Raw genomic sequence first — 6,127 nt, forward strand, 5'->3', positions numbered from 1 at the left:
TAGAACTTAGGGAAAAAGCCTCCACTCTGCCCGTTTCCAAGGAAGCTCCACGGAAACTTGCAGTGCCGATTCTCATGAGCTTGGCTGCTCATCCCTATTTGCCTGTGTATTCAGAGGAATTCCAGTGTAGGACAGACTAGATGGAACACGCCTGTGGCTAAGGCAAAAGATTAGCGAGAAAGAAATATTTCAGCCAGAGTTTAGAATTGCAGAACGAGAATTAGCGAAGTCAATTCCTGACTCTGCCTTTGATTAGCAAGTTCCTTTTCAGCCTGTTTTTTAAGCATCTGTACAGTAAGACTTTGGATTAGATCATGTTTTGAGTTCGTATGGTTTCAGTGGCTTGGCTGTCAGCACTCTTGAGTTGAGTTCATTTTGATGATTTAAATTATAAATGACAAGGATGTGCAAAGAGGTTAAGTTGCCCAAAGACACACAGCTAGTAAGTGGGGGAGCTGTGATTTGAACTCAAGTAGTTTGTCTCCAAAGCCTGAACTCTTAGACATTAACTTAAAACACAGAATTAAAAAACCAAATGAAACCCAAACCATTTCAAGTTTACCTTTTGTTAACCATTAACATATGTATAACATACCATTATTTTTGGTTGACTAATAGATAGAGTGAGATTTAAAATTTTTCTCTTAGGTCCTCCTGTAGTAGTTTTGATTTTCTGCAAACTTTAGCAGGTTTTCTTTGCCTGATAACTCATTGTTTCCTATGAAAATATCCAACAGCATCTCCTGACTTGTTCTTTCAGTGGAAACATCCTAGTCTACCCACAGCTGGCTGGCTGAGTTAGCAACAGCATGCGCTGGCTTGTCCTGCAGGCCCTCGAGTCTTTGTTGCCTCTGTCAGCTGGACAGCATAGGCCTTGGTTTGCATCTTTAAAAGGATATTCACAGGCCAGCACAAAGAGGGACAGTTCTAGGGTCGAAGAAAGGCAACAGAAAGAGTGGCAGGTTAGAAAATCAACTGAGAGTTCAGCTACGAGCAGCCATACAGTATCTTCTGAGGAAATTCCCATAGCAATTCATAACAGCTGAGAAGCAGAGGGAAGATACAGAAGAATAAATATAATCAGAACCTATTAGACTAAGGGTTTATTACACATTAATTTTTTGACATACAGACAAAAGGTTGTCCATATTAATATAGGCAACTTGATGAGATTGGAGACAAGTATGTACCCAGAAATCATCACCACAATTGATGCTATAAACCTATTCATCACCTCCAAGAGTTTCCTTACACCATCTTATTGTTGTTATTATTTTTATGATAAGAGTACTTAACATAAGATTTGCCCTCTTAGGAAAATTTTAAGTATATAATATAATATGATTAACTGTAGGCTCTGTGCTATACAGTAGATCTCTGGGACTTACTCATCTTGTATAACCAAATCTTTGTACCCTTTGACTAATACTTCCATTTTCTGTTACACATTTTTTTTTTTTTTTACTAATCAGAAGTTGATTAGTAAAAATATGGATGAGAAAAAGTAAAAGTTTGGTCAAACAAGACATCTTCATTCTGCTCTACCTAAGAAAGGTGACAAATCCAGGCGATTCTTCTCTTTTGAATAATAAATTTAGAGAGCTGACTTCGTGCATGTATGTCCAGTCCATGGAGCTGATGATAGGAAGACCCTGCTTCAGCTAAGCCAAGGGACATGGTTGCCTGAGGCAAATGTGTGTGCAAGCGAGTCAGTTGGACAGGGGGACACGGGAAGCTGTAACTGGAGTCAATCTCACATTTTGTGTTTAGATACTCATTTCTGGCTTAGTAAAAATGCCGCCTTGCAGGAGCGAAAACCATGTCATTATGCCAGCTAAGTAAGTACGGGATTACCTGCTTGTGTACTGCTTTATACTTAAGAAAGCTTTTTGCAGTCTCTTCTTGATTAGGAAACCATATAAATGCTTCCTGCGCCTTCTGAGAAATGAGGACATACGTATTTTTTCCATACCAGTGTTTTGCTTATATTATCATGATCTGGTGTTCTGTGTTTTCACATGAAATTTTCTGCTTGCTAATTTAATAATGAAAAATTCAGCACACAGAAAAAAGCAGAGATGTTCTGAGGCATAAAATTAACCATTTGTACGCCATAATCATCTATAGATGCAATTAAATTCAAAATATTGTGGCGAGGGGATGGTTTCAGTTTTGGATGCGTGGCAGTTAACTGGTTAAAAATACAATGGTCCCATGTACTTCAAGGGAATAAAGGAGGAATGGAGATTGCCACCGGGTGTGTGGTGCGGATGAAATAAACTCGTAATCCCTCACCATTCTGGCCTCATGCGTTCCTCCTTCGGCGACCTAACAGAGATGGCTTTAAGGAGTAGAATAGTTGTGACTGTTAAAAGGTGTTGTTTTTCACAAATCATGGGAAAACTAAGATGAATACATCCACTTAAAGTTATTATTTAAAAACAAAACAAAACAAAACAAAAAACAAGCTCATAGATACAGAGAACAAATTGGTGGTTTCCAGAAGCCAGGGGCGGTGGTGGTGATGGGGTGGTAGTGGTGGTGGGGGGGAGGGTGAAGGGGGTCGAAAGGTACAAATTTATTATTCTAGTTATAAAAGAAATAAGCCCTGGGGATGTAATGTACAGCGTGGTCACTATAGTTAATAATACTGAACTGCATATTTGAAAGTTGCTGAGACTAGATCTTAAAACTCCTCATCACAAAAGAAAACATTTTTTTGTAATTATGTAGGGTGACGGTTGTTAACTAGATTTATTGTGGTGATCATTTCACAATATTTACAAATACCAAATTTAAAAAAAGTTATGCTTATATCTAGACATTCATATAACCTCTTCTAAAAGTGTACTGTCAAAATAATTCTTAAGGAGTTTCCCGAAAAAGATTACATGACTTCTATGTAGCTTGTTTTGTTGTTAAATATGGAAGAGAACTGGACATTGTGCCTTGAAAAATAACCTCACACATACTTGAAAATAGCAGCAAATCATGTACTTGCATTATTTTAATCCATCTCTCTATCTCTACTTTTTTCTCTCTTTCTTTCTATCTCTCAATACTAGATATACAGAGAGATATGTATAACTGTTTGTTCTCTCTCTATGTACACACACACACACACACACATATACACGTGGGTGGGCAAAAGCAGGTTTACAGTTGTAGTAATAATACATAATTAACAAATAATAATATGCAAAGAAACTGTTTCTTGTACTTACAACTGTAAACCTAATTTTGCCAACCCTTGTATATATATGTATATGCCTACATTATATGGCTTCTTTAATCTTTAGGATTATATCTAGATTTCTAATCTTTTACATTTAAAAAAATGATTTTGACTGTTTTCTTTGTATTCTTTCTAAATTTTCGTGTTCAACTCAAATCTTAGAGCTGGAAATAGATTATTCTGAGAGTAATAATTGTCAGTAGTGCTGAGTAATTATAGTCAGACCTTTACATTTGTGTCACAGTATTGTACGACCTTGAGGAAGCCACTTTGCTTTTCCGGAGTCTCTGTTTTCATGGCTGCAATCTGAGGGTTCTTTAAGAATGAAATGAGAACATGTCACTCTCCTGGCCGCCTGGTAGGCAGCCCTCACCATGTCTCGTTTCTTCCCACTCTGCTAGCTGCATTCATTGACATTTGTTTTTTTAGACAATCATTCTCTTGAGTTTTAGCTACATCTGTGTGTGTTTAGATTTTTTGGGTTGTATTTGTAAAAAGAACCAAAAGCCATTGTATTAACGAAAAAGAAAGTAAAGACACCAACCTAGCATGGCCGTGGTCTTGTGGGAGTGGATCTCAGCGCAGCCTGGATCGGATAAAGCTCAGGAACCTCAATGTTCGTCCTAGAAGGCGTGTCCTTTCTGTCACCTGGAATGCAAATGGTTGTCTTGTTTTCTGACCAGTTATTCCCCTGACACAGAGCCTCCCGGCCTGTGTTGTTGAACAAGTGTTAACCCACATAACCTGTGACTCAGTTACTCTCTGTCACCCGGTAAAGGAGCTGAGAAAGTGCTGAGTTGCCAAGAGCAGGAAGGAAAGACCCTGAACGGTCACTTGTTTCTTAATTATTAGTTGCATCGAAGCTAGTCAGTTGGATGTATTCCCTTTATGCTCTTGGTTTTGAAAATTAAGATTTTTATTCCTTGACTTTTCTAAGAATAGGAGAAACTGGTGGCATTTACCTACATGGCCTTCATTTTTCCTGAAATTGAGTTGATCATCCGAGTTAAGCCGCCCACTTTCTTCACTCAACATCCATGCTAATCCAGTTTCTGCTTCCCGTACCTCAAGTCCAAGTCCGCATTTAAGAGTGAGGAAGGTCAGTCAGAAGCAAGATCTGAAGTTCTGAAGGGACTTATCTTGTGGCATTTCTTAAAAAAAATAAGAGACATAAAATGACAAGCATTTAGTGGGGAGCAACCCCCCGCTGTGGCTAACGCTGACACCAGAGCCATGGTATATTTTTTTTCATCATGTTAGGCTGGAAACCTTACCTTCTCTTTATTCCAACCTTTCTCTCTGAGTCATCATAGAATGCCAAGACTTTTGCCTGAAAGATGATGCTAGGTTACCAAACAAATAATAAACGCGTTACAGCTTCCAGTTAGCCAGAGTTAGCCCTGACCTCACCCAGCACCGTCTGCATCCACCTGAGGAAGGTCCTGGGGCTCCTGGTATGTCCTTCCCGCCTGGGAGGAGGCGGGATAGGCGTCAGCTGGGAAAATGACAAAAACATAGATGGAAGTCACTTTCTTATATCATATTTTTAAGTAACTATTGATTATAGAGAGTAGTTCAGCCTTTAGTGAATGGTTAAGGAAGTACTCATAAGTTTGTCATCAAAAGGTTTTATTATAACGATGTTATACTATTAAAGTATATAGTTGTAAATTGATGATACAGCAAGTAAAAAGACAGTTTACATTTTTTTTCTGCTTAAAACAATTTTTATTTTTGATGAAAAAATACAGATACATTTTTTGCTTTGAAGTTATTTTACACGGCAAATCAACTTTAGGTCCTCTGAGACAAGGCTGATGTGTTTTCGTTTCAGAACACATTGAATTGCAATTATTCCACTATAGAACCTTTCCTGCTGCGGCATGGTTTCCTCTTCAGTCTGACAAATGCAGCAACATTCCCATATCCCGATAAGTTGGGTTTTAAGAGGCAAAGTTAAAATCCTTTGAGGATCCTGAGTACACTTTTGAACTCGGAATAAGGGTTATTATGACTATTAACTTAACTTCTGTATAAACAGAGGCACAGCTCAACATCCCAGAGAAGGCTTCTTTGAGACACAAGAGAAGGGGTGCCCAGTTGTCATAGCAAAGTGACTCCCTTAGGACCCAGCAGGCTGCTCCAAGGGGTCAAGTTCCCCTCAACTCAAGCCAAGTGCACTGCAGGCCTTTAAAAGCAGCAGCAGCCTTGTCGGGAAGAACACGCTGCCTGCACTCCCCAGGCTAACCTGGCAGCGCCCTCCTGGGAGTTGTGGCATCGGGGAGAGGAGGGCATGCTAGATGTAAGGACATTTAGGGGTCTCTTTCCCCCAAGGTATCCTCAAGACTGCACGCACTCTGCTGGGTGAAAACTCCTGGGAGTTGTGGCATCGGGGAGAGGGGGGCATGCTAGATGTAAGGACATTTAGGGGGTCTCTTTCCCCCAAGGTATCCTCAAGACTGCACGCCACTCTGCTGGGTGAAAACACGAACACTTTATTACTTAGCATTCCATCTGGAAAAACAAATATCAGTTTTGAATATGGCAAAAAAAATGAGGAGAATTTTATATACAATTAGAGATAGTGGAGCTGCACAGTGACCTTGTAGGGACTCAGCCTACACAGCGATGGCCATAGCAGGGAGGGTGCTCTCTGTGGCTTAGAGGCTGAAGATCTTGAATGAGCAGAAATGATTTGAAGAACTGCATTGCTATCATGATAACATGAATGAAAGACTATATTCTAAATCTTGACTAACTTAACATTGTTACGTCAAGAGTGAAATTGCTGCTGAACCGGTTTTGCTCAGTGGATAGAGCTTCGGCCTGCGGACCCAAGGGTCCCGGGTTTGATTCTGGTCAAGGGCATGTACCTTGGTTACGGGCACATCC

General features: G+C 39.8%; 1 protein-coding gene and 1 long non-coding RNA gene across 2 annotated transcripts in view; one reads left to right on the forward strand and one right to left on the reverse strand.

Annotated features, from left to right (window-relative positions):
• The window catches only part of DSC1 (desmocollin 1), a 294,686-nt gene that overhangs the window by 21,565 nt on the left and 266,994 nt on the right, over positions 1–6,127 (forward strand). The window lies entirely within an intron of this gene.
• Positions 4,852–6,104, reverse strand: LOC106726472. The gene is made up of 2 exons (XR_001362543.1): positions 5,724–6,104; positions 4,852–5,609 (listed from the first exon to the last, which is right to left on the reverse strand). It is a non-coding gene; the product is annotated as an uncharacterized LOC106726472 (long non-coding RNA).

The sequence above is a fragment of the Myotis brandtii genome, unplaced genomic scaffold (assembly GCF_000412655.1).
Source record: "Myotis brandtii unplaced genomic scaffold, ASM41265v1 scaffold107, whole genome shotgun sequence".
Lineage (NCBI taxonomy): Eukaryota > Metazoa > Chordata > Mammalia > Chiroptera > Vespertilionidae > Myotis > Myotis brandtii.